Below are 20106 nucleotides of genomic sequence, written 5' to 3'. Positions count from 1 at the left end.
ATACGCAGATGATGTTCAGTGGCTGTGAGCCCTGCAAATTCTAACTGTCTTTGGGGTATACTCGGACCTGCGGATTAACAAACAAAAACCATTCATCTATCCCATAGACCGATACCCGGCGGACATGTCCTGGGTCCTGGAACTAAGACTATGACCGCAGGGTTTCAAATATCCTGGAATATTAATCACAGCAGACAAAGCCCTGGCATACAAGTGCAACCCCAACTCTCAGTTGGGGAGACTATCTGGAGACATCAAGTTCTGGACTGTCTCCCACTATCTCTGCTTCGATGCTCAGCCACCTTAAAGATGGTATCACTACCAAGACTATTGTACCAACTCCAAAATGACCCATTTCCGATAAGAAAAACCTATTTTGTCAAAGCCAATGCTCTGTAAAGTGAGCTCCTGAGGAACAGAGGACCATCCTGCATTGCAATCATCAAATGCTACAGATCTACCTTTGAGGTGGCATTGCCACCACAGACTTATTTCTTTACTACAGAATGATGCATCTTCTAATACTTAATGACTGTTGGTTTGAAGGATTTGGGGATGCAGGGAAGCAGTGGAGGGTTGGGTCTTGGGCCGGGACAGCATTCCACATTTGCTATATGGCGGCACTCTGCTACACATTGTGCTTACCTTCACGAGGGTGGTACTGACTATATGGAAGGAGGCCATGCAGACTGCTGGATGGGCTGGCCGATTGACACTGGAGACAGCTGTGGAGGGGTACTCAACTTCACCAGGTATCTCCTTTGCGAGGATTTTCCAGATAGGATGCCATTGGCACTGCAACTATGGGAGCTGTCCTAAAGAACGGATCCCTTAAAGCTTTTTCTGAGCTACAGGTGGAATACAAAATGCAAAGCTCCCGGTTTTTTTGTTATCTTCAGCCTCATCATGCTCTCAGCCCGTACTTGTCAGGAGATGCCGATACCAGCCTACTCACCTCTTAAGGCATACATTCTGCTCACTGACATCACAATGCATGTTGTCGGTCCTATCCCAAACACTACTTCGCCAACAACCAGATCCTATGATGGAAGTGAGGGAGGCGTGGATACGGGACTTAGGCCACCTGAGGATAAGGACTGGAGAGAGGCAGTGGCGGCTCCGAGGGAGGCAGTAATGCCCATGCAATTACATCTTATTCAACTTAAAATACTACACCGAACATACCTCCCGAGGGAGAAGCTCTTCAAGATGGGGCTGGAGGACTCCAGGAGTTTTCTGCACTACAGCGTGGTTGACGAAGGTTTACTGCACACATTCTGGGGCTCTTCAGTCCTCCCGCACTTATGGGAGTGGGTGCTGGGGACATAAGGGACAGTCCTGGGCTGGAGAGTTCCTCGGGATCTGAAACTGATATTGCTCCATATCACAGATGATGCAGAGGGTAGCAGATACCAGAAGGCCCTGCTGGGGTTAGGACTGCTCTTGGCCATTGGGACATCGCAAAGGAGTGGAAAAGTGCAGGGGCCCGACCCGGCCTGGATGGGCAAATGGCATGGATTTCTACATGGGCCTGGAGCACCCGCTTGATCTGGCTAGGGGTTACCCCCATAAATACTTTAACATCTGGAAAGACTGGACAGAGCACCGGGGTGTATACATAGAACCCTGCACACCTAGGCCATGGACCATAGGTAACGAGTTGCTCACCTGTGAAGATACATCGCATTGAGAACTGAGAGGGAGATCCCTATGTGCTTCCCCCTTTCCTTACGTGCTGGTACATTGCTCTGAGAAGTACTGTATGATCATAATGATGATTGATCTGTTTATCCAATACGCTATGTGTCAGACCTGGCCTTGGTTTGGTTGTGTCTTGATCAAAAATGTTATTAAAAAATGTTTTGCCAAAAAAAGAAGATATGTCTTCTTACCTTGTGTTCGTGCATCATACCAATGTAGTTCTGTGGATTTACTAAACATGTTGTTTACTAGTGTTAAATATGCTTTCAATCTAATACTGTGCTCTACATCTAAATTAAAAGTTAGTCTAAATTAACATCCAATACATATTTCTTTTGGTTTACTGCTGTCCAACCATCTATACCTTCTTCAAAGAGAGAAATAACTTTTAGGACTGCTTGTAAATTTGAATGCTGGCATCCTTTTGGCCTAAGAGAGTATTTATTTGTATTTTTACTAGTACTGCCAAATTACCAGGGACAGCGAATAGAACCTGATAGCCCCATCTAATGCTAACCGCCGACCCTTCAACACAGTTTTTCCCAGACTTGGTGGATTGGGAAGTCCAAGCAAAAAATAAAGATGCCTTTAAATTCTGTGTTTATCTTATCACAGCTGAGGTACTTCAATGACAGAAGTCAAATGTCAGGCTTTGTCCACTGACAGGTTGCTGCTTATTCTTTTTATCCGGGGGTTGGTGTTTACTTTTCTGACTCTGACTGTAAAGTGAGAGGAGTTTTTGAGTGAATTATGTGACAATCTAAGGATGTAAATACCTATAAATGAACTGTATGCATCAATAGTTAGAAAAGCAAAAACTGAATTACATTTTTTTGTTTAATTCTGAAGAGTGTTGGAAAGAAACAGACTTTTTATTGGATCAAAGTAAAAAAAAGCCATTTTAATTGGTGTTGCACAAATATATATATATATATATATATATATATATATATATATATATATATATATATATATATATATATGTATATATCCTGTTTGTTTGCATGTAGAAATTGCACACTCGGAGGCTGGATCAAAATTCACCAAAGTTTTATTACCGCAACACTGCTACACGTTTCGACACCGTGGTGTCTTGATCACGCAATACTATGCAGTATAACACAACGTGCCTGAATACATTATTTCACTTCCACAGTAGACATAGAAAAGGGGATTAGACTGGTTTCGTAACAACCTCCTCCTCCTATTGTATATACATTTGTCCGCCATTTTGAAGTGGTGTAAATACATTATAAAACACATTCTTTTCTTCATGTGTTTACAACTCATATATTACAAGACAGTGATTCATAGTCTATTGTCATAAAGTTCATCGAAATTAATTCGTTTTGAATAAAGAGGAGACCGGTAAACAAGTAAACTTCACTGTACTCCCAGATCTTTAAATTCGTTACGGTATTTAGCCGACTAGGAAATATTTTGCAACTATATTAGTTACCTACGTGGCTGTTCATTTTAAACCATATACATATACGAACCTTAATTCTGTCGCACTAGTGCCTGACATCAACCACATATGCTGATAACTTTAACAACCATGTATAAGTTGACCATTCATCTGCTTTCGGACTAGTGCCAAAATACTGTCTCTAATAGAACAAATACAATTTCATTAATAGGATACGGAGGAAGGTAAGTGGGCAGTGGCAGTGTCCCTCACCGCTTTTAACTGCGCTACCTGCGTATGAGTGATTAAGACTTATATGCTGCTTATGCTGTTACATCGCTAGCGCTAATTTTAAAAATCTTTTAAACTCACTGGGCACTGGTGTGAAAGAGAGTGGGTCGCTGCACTCGCGCTGCTCATTTAATTTTGCAGTGTTTACTGGAGGACTGGCCGCATTTAGCATTCTGCTTTGCTGAAGCACTACGGAAGCAAGCAGGCTGCTACATCAACCAATCACAGAGTGCTGGACTCGTCCCTCCCTCCCGCCTCGTTCTGACGCCGGTGGCTAGCGCCGTTTGAGCAGAGGGCGTGGAGGGTTCGAGCCAGCTACTTCCTGCATTCCATCTGCAGCGCTCTAGCTGTTGGACGCAGGGGGGGATAAAAGGCACCAGATCTCGCAGTTCCGCGTGGTAAGTGGGCAGTGGCAGTGTCCCTCACCGCTTTTAACTGCGCTACCGGCGTATGAGTGATTAAGACTTATATGCTGCTTATGCTGTTACATCGCTAGCGCTAATTTTAAAAATCTTTTAAACTCACTGGGCACTGATGTGAAAGAGAGTGGGTCGCTGCACTCGCGCTGCTCATTTCATTTTGCAGTGTTTACTGGAGGACTGGCCGCATTTAGCATTCTGCTTTGCTGAAGCACTAGGGAAGCAAGCAGGCTGCTACATCAACCAATCACAGAGTGCTGGACTCGTCCCTCCCTCCCGCCTCGTTCTGACGCCGGTGGCTAGCGCCGTTTGAGCAGAGGGCGTGGAGGGTCCGAGCCAGCTACTTCCTGCATTCCATCTGCAGCGCTCTAGCTGTTGGACGCAGGGGGGGATAAAAGGCGGATGTGTCCTAGGCAGCGCAGCGGACGAGCGCAGCGGGCGCGACGATGGCGCGCCGAAGTTGCGCCTAAGTTAAGCCCGTCTGCGCCCATCCGCGGCCGGGCGCGGGCCAGGGCCATCCCCCCTGGCCTTTTTACGAGGCATTTAACCTGGAGCCGTGAGGATTTGCTGGCCCTCCGGGGCCCCCAATCCGAGCCATGCCTGCATAAAATGAAGGCGGGGAACACTCTAGGCTGGGACCACTGTAATTTCACCTTTAATCAGGGCATTATGACACCTAGGGGCCATCATGCTTTGGTGTGTGGTCTTCTAAATGTCCGATCCTTGTGAAAACATTGCTTGGATCTGCACGATCTTCTTACCAATAAACAATGGGACTTGGTTTTTATCACGGAAACGTGGCTAGACCAATATTCCATGCCCGAGGTCCTTGACGCTATCCCAGAGGGCTACTCCCTGGCGAGGTTAGACCGGGAAACTGGGAGAGGCGGTGGGATAGCTATTGTGGCCAGACAGGGCCTTCATTGCCATTTAGAACAGGCGAAGATCGTGGATGGTGAGGTTGGGGCATTTTCCATCTCTGTCAACGGCAGCTGCACTCTGAAGGGCCTTTTGATCTACAGGCCACCTGGCACTGCTGCACGATTTAGTGAAAGCTTACTCGAGGGTATTACTGAGGCAGCACTGCGAGTTGAGAAATATCTGGTACTGGGTGATCTCAATCTCCACCTTGATGATCCCACTGACAGAGTAGCTAGGGAATTCCATCAAAGCATGGAAGCACTACATTTTGAGCAGAAAGTTCTTCAGCCTACCCATCAACTAGGCCATACCCTGGATCCGATTTTTGCCAACTGGGAACAGGTAGATGTCTCCGACCCTATTCCCATTCCCTGGACAGATCATCACTTGGTTCCCTTTCAGATCCATATTCAGGGAGCTCGGCCGGTGATACCATCGGCCTCCAGGCACCATAGTCGACGTTGGTCGAACTTCTCCCAAATTAAATTTAATCAGGCCCTCAGGGATAAAGGTCATTTAGGGGGAGTGGGAGTGGAAGCTTTAAATACCAACTTGGACCTGCTCATTACGGAGGCCTTGGACCAGGTGGCCCCACTGGGCATAACAAGAGGGGGTGGTCGGTTGCAGGGTACGGCACCATGGTATGATGAGGAGGTACGGGCAGCCAAAGTGGTGTGTAAACGCGCAGAGTGACAATGGAGAAAAACCCTTACGGTGCTTGCTAAAACAGAATACAACGCTAAACGGCGAACCTACCACAGACTGATTAGGAAAGCCAAGACGTCATACTTTGGCACTAGGATCTTGGAAGCTGAAAATTCCACTAAAGAACTGTTCCTAATCTACAAAACGTTATCGGTAGGGAAACCTGTAGCAGTGCCGGAAGAACTTTGCACAGTGGAGGGTTGCGACCGGATAGCAGAGTATTTTGCCAACAAGGTAGCAACAATCTACGCCTCCTTTCCACACCAGATTGATCAAATCCCCAGGCTTGGGGTAACTACTAAGGGATTAGGAAAACAACGGCTGTCCAGTTTCACAACCCCCCCGACTGAGGAGCTCATCCGCATTTGCGGATCTATTCGATCTGGCTCACCTAGGGACCCCACTACTCCCAGACGGCTGATGGGAAGTTTGGATGTTCTCGAACCACACATCTGCTAAACACCTCTTATGAGACTCAGACTGTCCCTGCTGCATGGAAACAAGCGATTGTCCTCCCGCTGCAAAAAAAAGCCAATATCAGCTTTGACAAATTTGAGAATCTACGTCCCATCTCTCTCCTGCCTTACATGTCAAAGGTTGCGGAAAAGATTGCCAATCACCAGCTGATGAAGTACGTGGATGATGCCTTTTTGCTCCACGACTCTCAGTTTGGTTTCCGCCCTCGTCATTCGACGGAATCAGCTCTTCTAATGGCGGTGGAGGCCTTGCGTCAGGGCGCGGATGAAGGCCAAACTATGGCTTTAATCCTGCTAGACCTCAGCGCTGCATTTGACACTGTAGCACACTCCATTCTGCTACAGTGTCTGGAGGAAGGTGGAATCTCAGGTGCAGCGCTGGGGTGGATAGGATCTTTTCTATCTGACAGACGCTTTCAGGTCCATCTGGGCGACTGTTATTCTAGAGAGATCGGGTTGGGCCAGGGAGTGCCTCAGGGCTCGTCCCTGAGCCCCACCTTGTTTAATCTCTATGTTGCCCCTTTGGCGGGAATAGTTGAGAAATATGGTCTACGTGTTGTGTCCTATGCCGACGACACGCAGCTGGCCATCTCCCTCTCACGTACCCCTGATCTTGCGGCGGACAATTTCAGGAACTGCATGAAAGATCTAGCAGCCTGGATGTCCGCCAACTGTTTAAAGTTAAACGGTAGCAAGACCGAGGTACTGATTGTGGGTGGGACTCCGGATGCTTGGTCGTCGGCATGGTGGCCTTCTTGCTTGGGCGAGGCGCCAGTTCCATGCCAGGAGGCAAGGAATTTAGGGGTCTGGCTGGACACTGGTCTGACCTTTGACACACATGTGGGCCGTGTGGCTGGGGTATGCTTCGGCGTTCTGAGGACCTTAAAAAAGGTGTTAGATCTTCTTCCTCTTGCGGCCCGCAGAGCGTTGGTGCATGCCCTGGTGACATCCCGTCTTGATTATGGCAACCTACTATACCTGGGTGCCCCAAGTAAGGTCACCAGGCGCCTCCAGGTGCTGCAGAATGCGGCAGCCCGTTTGGTGCTGAGGCTCCCCAGGAGATCCCCCTCCAAACCAGCGCTCCACGCACTTCACTGGCTCCCAGTTGCCAGTCGGGTGGAATTTAAATCTCTCTCCACATGCCATCGTATTTTGAATGGCAAGGCTCCTGCGTTGCTCAGGAGTCTGGTGACCGGGTATGAGCCCACACGCAACCTCCGCTCCTCCTGCACAGGACTCTTAACGGTACCAAGAGTAAGGAAAGCGCGTATGGGGGGTAGATCTTTTAGACATCTGGCGGCCAAGTACTGGAATGCTCTACCCTTAAGCCTGCGCTTGGAGCCATCGGAATTGATTTTTAGGAAAAGACTCAAGACCCTTTTGTTTAACAGGTAGACGGTTGGGAGGGTGGGTGGATCTTCAGTTCTCACTTATCACAGCGCGGGGACACGCCGGTGGGCGTACTTCCAGGCGCTTTATAAATGTCCAAAATGAAAATGAAATGAAGGAATGAGGATACATTTTCAGATCTAATGAGATTTAAATATACTGTGGATTATCATCAAAAGTGCATATATTCATATAAACAATAGAAAAGTGCTCTACAAGTATGAACATGCATTATATAGTGTGCTTTCACCAATGGTGCAATGCTAAACTATATTAACGGCAACCAGAATGCTAAAAACGGGATCAAAAGAAAAAAGTTTGAAGGTTTATTTGTACATTTAAATGGGTTCAATTCTGAACGAAGAGAACGAGGCAGCCTACCATAACTTGCACGCTGTCACTCAGAAACAAGGCTCTGTCACGCAATAGTTCTGGAAATCTTAATCAGATATTGCTGACTAGAACGAGCATGGCATTGAAATGTGAAGGCCAAGAATTCTGGGCAGCCCAAATATTCGGCCCGATAGCCTAGAAGAGCAGCTTTAACAGAAGGTCTTTGATTGGTAGTCAGTGTAGCCTGCAGAAGTCTGGCTACCTACAAGTATGTACCTCTTGGTTCTTTTGAAATCTGACATTCAGCCGCATTTTGAACAATTTGGATTTATATATCAAGGCTTTTAGTGAGGCCAAATAGAAAGCATTCCTACCGACCAGGGATTGTTTAATTGCAGGTATGACTGGAGAATGGAAGTTCTCTTCCAGAAAATGAATCATATTCTTTTAGACATGTTAATTGCCTAAACAGGCTTTGGCTATATGTGTTACGTGATTATTCGGAGAAATATTAAATCGATAATAATCCCAAAAATTCACACTGAATTTGCTTGGATAGGACAAACTCCCATTTCAGAGGGCTGAACTGAAATTTTGTGTTGTTGTTTTAATAGGATTAAGCTTTAAAAAATGTCTACATCCAATATCATGTGTACTGTAACACATTTACAAATCCCTGACATGATTAAGCTATATTACTTTGCAATAAAACTTGGCACCAATCAGCGGAGAGCCCTAAACAAGCCTGTAAATCCTGCTGTAGTTCTGGGGACATTAGTCGCCAATAACAATTTCAACACAACACAACAAATAACTTCATACAAAAGGAAACACAAAAGGAGATAGTATAACATACAGAAATGGGGCCAGGAAAAGGCACCCAGTGCTAATTTGCAAGACAATGAGTGTGTTGTTGCCCAAAGCTCTGCTCAGAAGCCCACAGCCGAAGCTATTAAATGTCAGTGCGTTGAACAACCAAGGCTGCGCTGTCTTCAATTCACCCAGTCGAGTAACCGAAAATCATGTGGACACTAGGCCTGGGCGGTAAATTCCGTTCTGCTCGTGGAATTTCGGTAATTTTGCGTTCTGCTGAGAACGCGGAATTGCCAAAAATGTCACGCTTCGTGGGATTTTTTGCTTGTTCGCACTTTCAGAATGCGTGTTTGCGTGATATTTCACCCCGAGCACGCAAACAGCGTTCGCGAACAGGAAAAAAAACATTGCGAACAGGCGGAATAAGCAATTCCGCATGGTCGCAGAACTTTTGCGTGCTCGCAGTGATGATATACCGTTTCGCTGAGCTTTGCGAAGCGCAACTACGCAAATTCCGCCCACCCCTAGTGGACACCCAGCCGCCTGTGATGAGCGGGCCCCGAGTCTACTATATCTCACAGATATTTATTGCTCTTGGGCTCAGTGGGGGTCTTCTGAAGAGTATGTTGCCCCCATGCACCACAGGGTCCTCAGGGGCCTCCCTAACACCCCTGAATCCACCCAAGGCCTCTTTCATTCACTATTAGACACTGCTGCCCCTTTATCTCACTCCTGTGGGTTCCTATTTTCCCCTCTTGAGAAAGTTGTTCTGCTTTTCTATTCCTCCTCCTGTCCCCACTGAGCTTTTTTTTCCTTTATTATTCTCGGGAAATGTCTAAAGAGGAAAAAGAAGTGCTGATCCCCAAAAATGAGTGTCAGTGGCCAACCCACCGGTTCAAACTAAGCACTGAAGTCACCTATTGAATAGCAAGCTTCAATCACCCCATGCACCCTAATTTTAGAATTTCAGTTAGATCACACCTCTCAAATCATCCGCCTTGGGCAGGTGATACCATCCATTTCCCTTTACTCATCTGGAAGCCACCCCGCTGTGGCGAAACACCACCGGCACCCCTGAACTAACCCTTAGGCACGGGGAGATTAAGTGATTTACCCAGAATCATAGGATGTTCAGCGTCATTGCCGAGACTCAAACGCAGTACCCCAGATTCGAGGTCGATTGCCCTAGCCGTTAGGCCAACTCTTCTCCCCCTGCTGTACCAGACCCAGTTTGTGCTGACGGTGAGTGTTTTATATGCGCAGCAACCAGTTACGAAGACAAGCTAGGATGCAGGATGAAGTCTACTTGGCTAAGGAGAGCGCTCTCCTTTAGCAACTGCATAGCACAGGACTTGTAGTCCTGGGTTTACATAGTAATAAAGAAGACTACAAGTCGTACAATGCAAAGAAAAAACATACACAAGAACAACTAGTCAGACACAGTGCTTAATTTGTAAAGAAAGAAGTGCAGGTGCTAAAAATGTTGCCAAAGAGGCCACAGCTCACTTCTTCCACCGGTGAGTCCCACTTTCAACACTCTCACTGCCTCAGTCTCTATCTTCTAACCTTGATCTGTCAATTAATCAATCAATCATTACATTTATAGAGCGCGCTACTCACCCATGAGGATCTCAAGGCGCTGAAGGGAGGGGGGTGTTGCTACTGCTCGAATAGCTAGGTCTTGAGGTGTTTTCTGAAGGTGAGATGGTCCTGGGTCAGTCGTAGGTGCGCGGGGAGGGAGTTCCATGTTTTGGCTGCCAGGTAGGAGAAGGATCTTCCTCCGGTGGTGGTTCTGCGAATTCGTGGGACGGTGGCGAGGACGAGGCTGGCGGAGCGGAGCTGGCGGGTGGGGATGTAGAACGAGAGGCGGTTGTTGAGGTATTCAGGGCCCTTGTCTTGTAGCGCTTTGTATGTGTGGGTGAGGAGCCTGAACGTGATCCTCTTGCAGACGGGGAGCCAGTGCAGGTTTCCCAGGTGGGCGGATATGTGGCTGTGGCGAGGGATGTCCAGGATGAGTCGTGCGGAGGCGTTCTGTATGCGTTGAAGTCGTGTCTGAAGTTTGGCTGTGGTTCCTGTGTGTAGGACGTTTCCGTAGTCCAGTCGGCTGCTGACGAGGGCCTGGGTGACGGTTTTTCTGGTTTCGGTGGGGATCCATCGGAAGATTTCGGAGCATGCGCAGGGTGTTGAAGCAAGATGACGAGACGGCGCTGACTTGCTTGGTCATCGTGTGGGAGGAGTCCAGGATGAATCCCAGCTTGCGTGCGTGGTCAGTGGGTGTTGGCGCGGAGCCGAGTGCTGTGGGCCACCAGGAGTCGTCCCAGGCGGATGGGGACTGTCCAAGGATGAGGACCTCCGTTTTGTCTGAGTTCAGCTTCAGGCGACTGAGCTTCATCCATTCTACAACGTCTTTCATTCCTTCCTGGAGGTTGGTTTTGGCGGTGTCTGGGTCTTTGGTGAGGGAGAGTAACAGTAGGGTGTCATCGGCGTAGGAGATGATGTTGATGTTGTGTTTGCGTGCGATGGCGGCGAGGGGGCTCATGTAGATATTGAAGAGGGTAGGGCTGAGCGAGGAGCCTTGGGGCACTTCACAGATGATCTCGGTGGCCGCTGAGTGGAAGGGAGGGAGGCGGACTCTCTGGGTTCTGTCGGAGAGGAACGAGGTGATCCAGTCCAGGGCCTTTCCTTGGATCCCAAAGTTGAGGAGGCGGGTTATTAGGGTGCGGTGGCATACGGTGTCAAAGGCTGCAGAGAGGTCTAGGAGGATGAGGGCGGTTGTTTCTCCGTTGTCCATCAGGGTCCTGATGTCGTCGGTGGCTGCGATGAGGGCGGTCTCGGTGCTGTGGTTGGCTCAAAATCCAGACTGGGACGGGTCGAGCGAGTTGTTTGCCTTGAGGAAAGCAGTCAGCTGTTTATTGACGGTCTTCTCGATGACTTTAGCCGGGAAGGGAAGGAGAGAGATGGGGCGGAAGTTCTTGAGATTTTTGGGGTCCGCTGTGGGTTTCTTCAGAAGGGCGTTGATTTCTGCGTGCTTCCAGCTCTCAGGGAAGGTGGCTGACGTGAGGGAGTTGTTTATGACGTTCCGGAGGTGGGGTGCGATGATAATGGCGGCTTTGTTGAAGATATGATGGGGGCAAGGGTCAGAGGGGGAGCCAGAGTGGATGGTGTTCATGACGTGGGTGGTGTCTTCCGTGCTGATGGGGATCTGTTGTCTGTCCCCTACGGCTTTGCTCTAAGAGTCTATCTTCTCACCTCTCTAATTGTTTTCTATCATCTTTGTCACACCTGGTGTGTTACCATTTTTCCTGCATTTCTGATTTGCCCTCTATTCTTTCTACCCCAGCCCTTTTTTAGGTCTCGCTACGACGAACGCGCTGTAAGCGCGTTCTCGTATCGAGAACTGTAGTCGGCATCTCTGCACAAAAAGGACTGTGGAGACAAGACCTGGCCGCGCGCAGCGTTTCCCCATAGGATAACGTTGTGCGCGGCCAGGTCTTCTCTCCACAGCATGCCATGGCAGACCGGATCGCGACGCGCACCTCTTGGAATGCAGGCGGAGTCTGCAGAGGAGCGCGCGGCGTTGATAAGCAGGCTGGTTCTTTGTGTAACACAGCGTTGTCCTTTTATAATTTGTTCACTTGTATCCTTACTGCTCCTGTTGCGAAGCGCTCTGCTGCCTTCGGGCAAAGTTCGCGACACACAAACACGCATAAATAAATAAACAATTGCCGCGCATCTAGTAGAGTAACGTGCAACCTCTAACCGGCCAGCCCTCGCAAAGAGCTGGGCGTCCGTGGAATCCCCCCTGCTGACCCTCTCATCAGCCAGGCCGTCCTATAGCTAGAAATGCTGCGCAGCAGCCGCCCATCTCTTCCAGCCCCCCGGCCTGTATCACCCAGGGGAGGCCCCCCCACCCCTCTCTTGGATCTGCCAGGCCACACCCTGTGCTCCCGCACCTCGCCATCTACGCATCCGCAACCCTCGACCGGCTCACCCATAACTCGAATCCGGCCCCCTTCTCGTTGAGCTTTCTGTTCGGCCTGGCTGGTTGTGGTCACAAGGCTAGTGGTCAGCCTCACCCTGTTTATGTGCATACATATTGGTCAGCGAGCAGCCGGCTCGGCCATGGTTCTGCATGGACTATGTTAGGTTCTGTGTGGGGGCGGTTGGCCATAGCTCACCGTCACATGGCTTACATTTCAATCCGTGTGTATGTGGGGGTAGCATATTTAAGTTTACTTCTTCAGGACGGTAAATAGTTGTGTACTGCTGAGAATATGTATGCCATTGCGGCTAAAAGCATGCACCCTTCAGGTGGCTGGTAAACGCTCACTACCTGTAGTGCCTCTAGCCTAACAAGGCACATGGGTTATCCCGCCTCCTTAAGGCCACAGGCGCCTTGACATTTAAAGATCGCTTAAAGGTCAATATGCCTGCTGCTGCGATGTGTGTGGGGATGCGGGTCATTGGTTCCAATGCAGAAATACATCTCAAAAGGCTAACGCGCCAGCTGCTGCAATGCGGCTGTGTAACTAATATTGGGTTTGAAGTCCTACAGGACAGACCCCTCCTTTAACCCGACCGTAAAAATTGCTTTATCGACGATTACATTGCAAAGAGACAATTCATTAAATGGGGTGCGCCGTGGCACTATTTATCATTAAGACTGCCCTAGAGCTGCCCTGGGTGTCCTCTTGATTCGGATTTTCGATATTGCCAAACTGCCACTTTGGCATTATATTTGTGAGCTCGGGCTGGCCGGGGAATTAGACGTGCGTGAAATGGCTGCCATAGGGTCAGTTCGCGCAAGCTTGAAAAAGAACAATCGCATATTCTCCCGGTCACTTGATTGTATAGCGCCAAAACGACGCCGGGTACGAGAGGAGCGCTAGATGATATCAGAAAGGCCAGGCTCTCTCGACAGTGGCGGACATGGGTGCCCTGCCGCTAATGTGGCACCAGGCTTACTATTGGTTGGTTTTGTGCCTACTGCCACCCAAGGTTTTTTTTTCCAGTGTAATCTGTTTCTAGGTTGAGGCCGATGACTGACAGATGGACCTCTTGGAAAAAAGTCAATGTCTTGGAAAGTAGAGGAACTCCAACAAACTGCGCCTGCTCTGTAAGACATTTTTAGCAACGCCCAGAGGCGCCCCGGGCAGCTTTGTGTGTTGGTTTATTTTTTTAATCGCATTCTTTTGTTCGTTCACTCCTTTATTTGTTTCTGTGTGAAGTCATTCAGGCTTTTTTTTATTTGTTTTCGCCTTGCAGGTCCAGTGAACGTCTTCATACTTGTAATATGTTATAGATTCACAAGCCATTCGTTTTCATATATTCGTTCAGAAGATGCTACTTTGCTCAGTCATCCATTATTTTTCAGTTAGTTCATTTCTTTATAAGCAGTTGGCTTTGTAATTTGTTTGTTCAATAGTTTAATTCCTTTGCATTTCCGTCGTCCATTCATTGATTGTGTATTTTGTTTGTCCAGCATGTATTTTATGTGTGTTAGCTATTTAGGTAATCTTTTGAGCGTTGGTTTGTTCTCCTCTTTATTTATTTATTTAATCTACAGTTTTCTTTCTTTCGCTCGTGCTCTTATTTTTCAGTTTTTTCTTTCATTGAGTCTAACGTTTTCCCTTCGTTCGTACATTCATGGATTTTTACTCCAGTTGTCACTCGCCCATTCGCACATATGTTAGCAGATTGGTTCTTTATTTTTTTATCTGTTCTCTCGTCTTCCTTTCGATCTTCATTCGGTCATTGTGCCCCCTCCCCCCCCAGTCACTAAAGGGTGCTACGTTTGGCAAGAACAAGGGTCGCTCACTGCCACTTGATCGCAGACTTCGCATCACTTAATCCATGACAGAGGCGGCAGTAGTAGGGGAAGCTGTAGGGACAGCACTAGAGGCAACTGTAGGGGCAGTAGTAGAAGAAGCAGTAGGGCAGGTGTAGGGGGGGCAGTAGAGGCAGTGGTGGGGCAGGTGTAGGGGTAGAAGTAGAGGAAGCAGTAGGTGCAGCAGTAGAGGCAGTCGTGAGGCAGTAGTAGGAAAAGCTGTAGGGGCACAGTAGAGGAAGCTATAGTGGCCACAGTAGAGGCAGACGTAGGGGCAGCTGTAGGGACAGCAGTAGGAAAAGCTGTAGGGGCACAGTAGAGGAAGCTGTAGTGGTCACAGTAGAGTCAGTCGTCGGTGCAGCTATACGGGCAGCAGCAGAAATAGCAGCAGTGGAAGAACTAGCAGCAGTATAGGGGCAGCAGTAGGGTGGGTGATTGTTTCATTAGTAAACAAGGTACCATTCGGGGAGTGATTGGAGCCATTGTAGGGGTAGTGATGAAGTAGTGGTAAGCAACTGACTATGCCTTTTATTTTTGTTTTAGTTTTTAAAACATAAATAAAAGGCATTGTTATTTGCAATGTCAACAACTCAAACTCACATAAATGCGAGACCTATTGCATTGCAAATGCTTGTCCTCTGCTTTTATCCATGCTCTGCTCTCTCTCCCCTCAATCTTGGCTCTTTACGATCACTCTTCTAGCAGTGATTAGCAGTGTCTCCGTTTTATCATTTGTCTGCTTTTTTTCCTCTGTCCTGTCCTCTACATCCTTTCATTATATCTTCTCTCTTCTTAATGCTCTCTTCTTCACATCATGGCTGCTTTCTCTTTGTGTCTGATTTGCTCTCCTTTTCTTGTACTAAGCTCCGTATTATCTATCTCCTCTCCTGGTGTTTCTTTCTCCTCTTTACTCCTGCTCTCTCTCTCATCTATAACACTGCTGCTGCCTATGACCCCTGTCGTCAGCCTGTACATGCCCTTGCTATTTTGAACTCTGCGTTTTCCTGTTGTCTTTCCTAAAGAAGGAAGATGAAATGTGTTTTACTTTCTTACCTACACTGAGTGCAAAAACAAAATGTACACCAAATGAAAATTCTTTTTTTGCATATATTAATCAGTGCAGTATAACTGTGTTATTTGCAGAAAAGGTAGCTGCTCGAGCACAGCAGGTGATGTCACTACTAGTGCTGTCTGTAATTAGCAGGTCCAGGGATGGCGACGGCATTGGCATCCACTGCTCAGCTTGCTGTGACCCTGCCTGCTACAGCACAGGCAATGTCCCCAGCCGTAATGCTGCCAATGCCAATAAGTATGGCTGTGGAGCCTACTGGACTCACGCGCGCTCAGCAATTACCAAGCTGGGGTGCAGTGCACAAATTCTACAGGTGACGCCATGGCGCACAAAAGTTGGGTTGGGCCACCGCCGCATCGAGCATGTGGAGGATAGCAGCAATGCAGATATGCTACTCTGGCTACACAGCAAGTGGAAAGTCCACACTTACTTTAGTTTATACTTCCTCAAGACCCTCACTCCCAAGTTCAAATTGCGCTCTCGCAGCTTCCTTGCCTCAACTCCGTCTTGAGCCAGCCCCCAGCTACAATTATCCAATGGGAGGCTTAGGCTCAGGCAGTGGCATGGTGCAGCAGACTCTGGGAATAGAATGCAAGACATAGTTTGTCGATGACTTCTTGGATTTGTGATCGGCGAGATGACATCATCACTAACTTGGTGATACACAACCATGCCTGCCTGGACAGATGTATAATGGCCTGCCTATGAACATTTACCAGCCAGAAACCATGCAATGTATGTTATTCTCTATAGTTTGAATTTGAACATTTAATATTGAGACCACCACCTGCAGGGTCAGAAATTGTAGCCCCGGCCCTGTGAAAGAAGTGCAGGTGCTGAGCACCTGAAAGCTCCAGCTCAAATTAAGTACTGGTCATACAAGGACAATTATAACTTGGCAGGGTTGAATACATGCAATGGGGGAATACATTACTTGTACATTTCCCTCATAGGTGTCCCAGAAGGTTGGCATGCATGCACCAGGGCAGAAGTCTTCCAGTCCAGGCTCTCCTATACCACATACAGTAATGAGGAGTGTTAAACCCAGTGGATGTTAAATATGGACGTTTTGCCTCTAGGGGTGTAAGGTCAACAATGGGCTTATTAATTACCAGTGATCTTCATTACCCTGAGTCTTAATCTTTCTCATCACACCATGGATCGTCGAAACATGTGAAGTGACCCCAGACAGATACCCTTGTAAAGCACAGGAAAAAAGAGGAAAACAGGCTTTATAGGCATATGTCTTTCATTTTTTATCACTAAACCCTGTTCCTGCCATATATCCTCCCACATTATATCTGTGGCCGATCTGCTTCATTCTCACTGATTGGCAAATGCATCTTCAGCAGTCCTGCTGCTGCACGGCTCTGATGGCCTTTGGCAGAAGACACACAGACAGGGACAGCGATCCCCCTAAAAGACTTGATCACAGATTGATAAGTGCTCTGAGACTGGTGCAGCTCCACACAGGCCAATCTATTAGTGCAGCAGGCATGCATAGGCCAATCTCCATTAAGCGGTGAAGTCACATACCATAGGGCACCACAGCCATGCACAGGCCGGTCGGTCTTCCTCATGGCAACATTGCCATACAGACAATGTTTCTTCTTAGCAATATGGCTCTTTTGAGTCATCCTGGTTTCCACCAGTAACATCCTTTGGAGAGACTGTCAACAGGCTGGCACCAAGGTAGACTGAGCACTCTCTGCAGTCATCTTCAGGAAGTCTCATCAGCACCAGTGACACACTGCACTTCACTCCTCCTGTGTAGTCATTCTTACTACATGGTTGGCAGGATCCTTTCTTCTCTCAGCAGGCATGCTTAATTCTAGGTGCTTCCAATCAGGTATACTACTCTTTCAGCAAGTGGCCTGACTTGTGACATCTCCTCACCTCTGGGAAGCTGGCCGTCAAGTCCATCTCTGGTTGCACAGTAATCCTCGGAGTACGCTGCAGTGCACTCCATTGGTTGGCCATTGAGAACCTGAATAACAAGTAGACTCCCACTTTTATATAGTAAAAACAGGTAGATGTGTACCCACTGTTTCCACCTTCAGAAACGGTTTGGAGTGGGTCTCCTTCCAAGTGTCCATTCCAACCTATTCTTCATACCCAGCCTTTGTGTAGAGTGATGCTTCTTAGAGCAGGGTTGTCTCCAGCCTGGAGCACCCACAACAGAGGTGTGAGGTTTCTACACATGGCTGACTTCAGCCAAATTGAAAGTAACATGGGAAGACAAAAAGCTTGCCCTTACTTAAAGGGCTCCATTTACCTTACACAAGAGTCTGCTGTGCTACACCTTGCCTCTACAAACCAGCAAAAGGCAGTGCTACAGTAGGGCTAAACAGCAGCTCCTTACTCAGCAGAAGGCATAACTGATTTTCTGAAGGAACCCTGTTTCTTCTTCCCTCACTTCAGTGTCTAGGTCTCATCCCTAAGGCTTCAGGAATGTCAGCAACACACTTCCCCTGTCAGAGAAAAGGACCTCACTTCCATCTTGTGCAAAACTCAAAGCCTGGGGTTTCCAACATGGACCACACAGCCATCCGTTATTCTGGTTCACTCACGCATGCCATGCATGTACCACACAGGAATCATGGAACAAAAAAACACAACAAGCAATTGGGATGTCTACATTAGGATCTGGGTAAGCGCACCGAAAGGAACTTTACATTCGTGGACTATAGACCTCCACTCCAGTCGCACAGATACATAGGTGTGATAACAGCCATGGATTCACAAAACATAGAAGATGCCGCCACTAATCTACGTGCTATTGCCATGACAGGGATACCTCTGGAGGCCACAAGGTAGGTCCAGGAGTGTACTTCTCTCAAGGAGAAGGCCAAAGCCTCTGCGTAGACACTATAGCAGCATGAGGCTAAGGTAAAAAAAACAGGATTCCAGAAACTCACAGCAGCACTCGGAGCAGGGCAACATGACTGTATGCGGTAACATTAATGTCTCAACTGAAAAAATATATATATATTTTTTTGTTGTTGTCCATGTTGCATATAGAGAGAGAGTGAGTGTGTGTGTGTTTTTTACACGGGGGTTTATCATAGGCCTAAAGCAGTAGTGAAACTTAAACAGTTAAAGTCACAAAGCTTGAAAGAGTTTTGAATTGAGTAATCTACCAGGTGTTTAATTGAACAGAGAACAGATTACTTATCCTGTAAAGTTCTGACCATGGTCTAAAATCTACCACCTTTCTGTACAAATGCAAGCCTCACTCCTGAAAGGAACAACATGTGGGGTTTCCTCCAGAGAGGACCCACCAAGTTATGCAGGGCCTGCAACGGACAGAATAAGATAAACACTGAAAGTAATACGTTTTGAAAAGCCTGGGCACATGAACTCTCCTTACACTTACCCCACTCTATGAAACAAGAAGTCTTTGAAGCTGTAAAAATACTTTTTAGAGGATTATCTGCATATCTTGCTTATGTTCTCTCTCTAGCCTTTATGTTTTTTTAAGACCCAATCAGCCATAGTTAGTTAAAATATAAAAAAGTTAATCCTCTCATAAGGTTAAACTTGGATGAGATAATTAAAATATGTTATCAGATGTACAAGATCTATCTCAAATACCAAAATCTATTGAAATATTTGTGACGTGCATAGCTTTATTTTTCTTCTAGTGACCCTTAACCAATTCTCAGAAAAACTTTGAAAACGTTTCCTGTGACTGGGCCTACACACGAACATATGGGTTGCATTGAAGTCTTTAATACAGCCTCAGCCTTTTTCACCTTTGGAGTACCCTTCCCTCAGGCTAAGTTTCTGCTCTCAACTGCTTATTTCTGGTGCAACTAAGGTAACTCTGCATTCCAGATAATAATGTATCTATCCCTTTCCCTTGGTCCTCTCTTTTTAGTTTTTTTTAATGGTTTATGTAGCGCAAACTAGACCCGAGACATCGGGTATCAGAGCGCCTTACATAGCGCCAGTTTCATTACAGAAGGACACATTCATTTTTGTTAGGCAAGGGGAGTTAAGTGATTTGCCCAAATTCACAGGATGTTGAGCATCGTTCCCCAGCTTCGAGGTCAACCGCTCTAGCTGTAAGGCTACATCCTCTCCCCTCTTGTCCTGCTGAGCGAAGCGAGGTATAGTCAGCCTCTCCCCGATTGTCCTGCTGAGCGAGTTATAGTCAGATCTTAAGACATGTCTGCTCTGAAAGGCAAATATTCTCATTGTGGATTGGTAGATTGTAGACTCAGATGTGCCGAACGATTGAGGTATGCTTATCAATCCTGTTATGATATAGATTCTTTGCCTCGTGTAACTTTTTTCTTGGTGGATTTGCTGGTGGATTTGCTGTAAGGTGAGCATATGTGATATTCAAGTGAACTCGAATCAATCCACAAGTTTATCTCTGTAAACAATCCTTCTAAAGTGATCTGGTGCATTAGGTCTTGACATTTCATAAATAACAATCACGCAGGGTTTATTATTTATTGGATCCGATAAATAACTATCACAAGCTTTTGGGGAATAAGATGAACATTTTGGAGCTGACTGCACCACAATCCACATGGTACGGTCCACTTTTTTCCTGTTAAATTCTAGTAGGTTAGACCTACAAAAATTGAATGAACTGTGAGATATTTAACACATCCAGTGATGAATGGGTGCGTTAAATAACACTCTACTGGTAGGACTTTGCACAGGGGTGAGATAAAACACCGACCCTTTCATAATGCATGCTTTATGGTGCGCATTGTAGTGGGGGTTAAGTATGCTGT

At 47.1% G+C, this 20106-nt stretch overlaps 1 protein-coding gene across 4 annotated transcripts in view; it reads right to left on the bottom strand.

Moving 5' to 3' along the window:
- Positions 1–20106, bottom strand: part of CHRNA5 (cholinergic receptor nicotinic alpha 5 subunit) — a 245973-nt gene that overhangs the window by 73649 nt on the left and 152218 nt on the right. The window lies entirely within an intron of this gene.

Source organism: Lissotriton helveticus, chromosome 3_2, assembly GCF_964261635.1.
Source record: "Lissotriton helveticus chromosome 3_2, aLisHel1.1, whole genome shotgun sequence".
Taxonomy (NCBI): Eukaryota; Metazoa; Chordata; class Amphibia; order Caudata; family Salamandridae; genus Lissotriton; species Lissotriton helveticus.
Note: the sequence above shows the minus strand (reverse complement) of the source record. Positions and strands in the feature narration are given on the sequence as shown.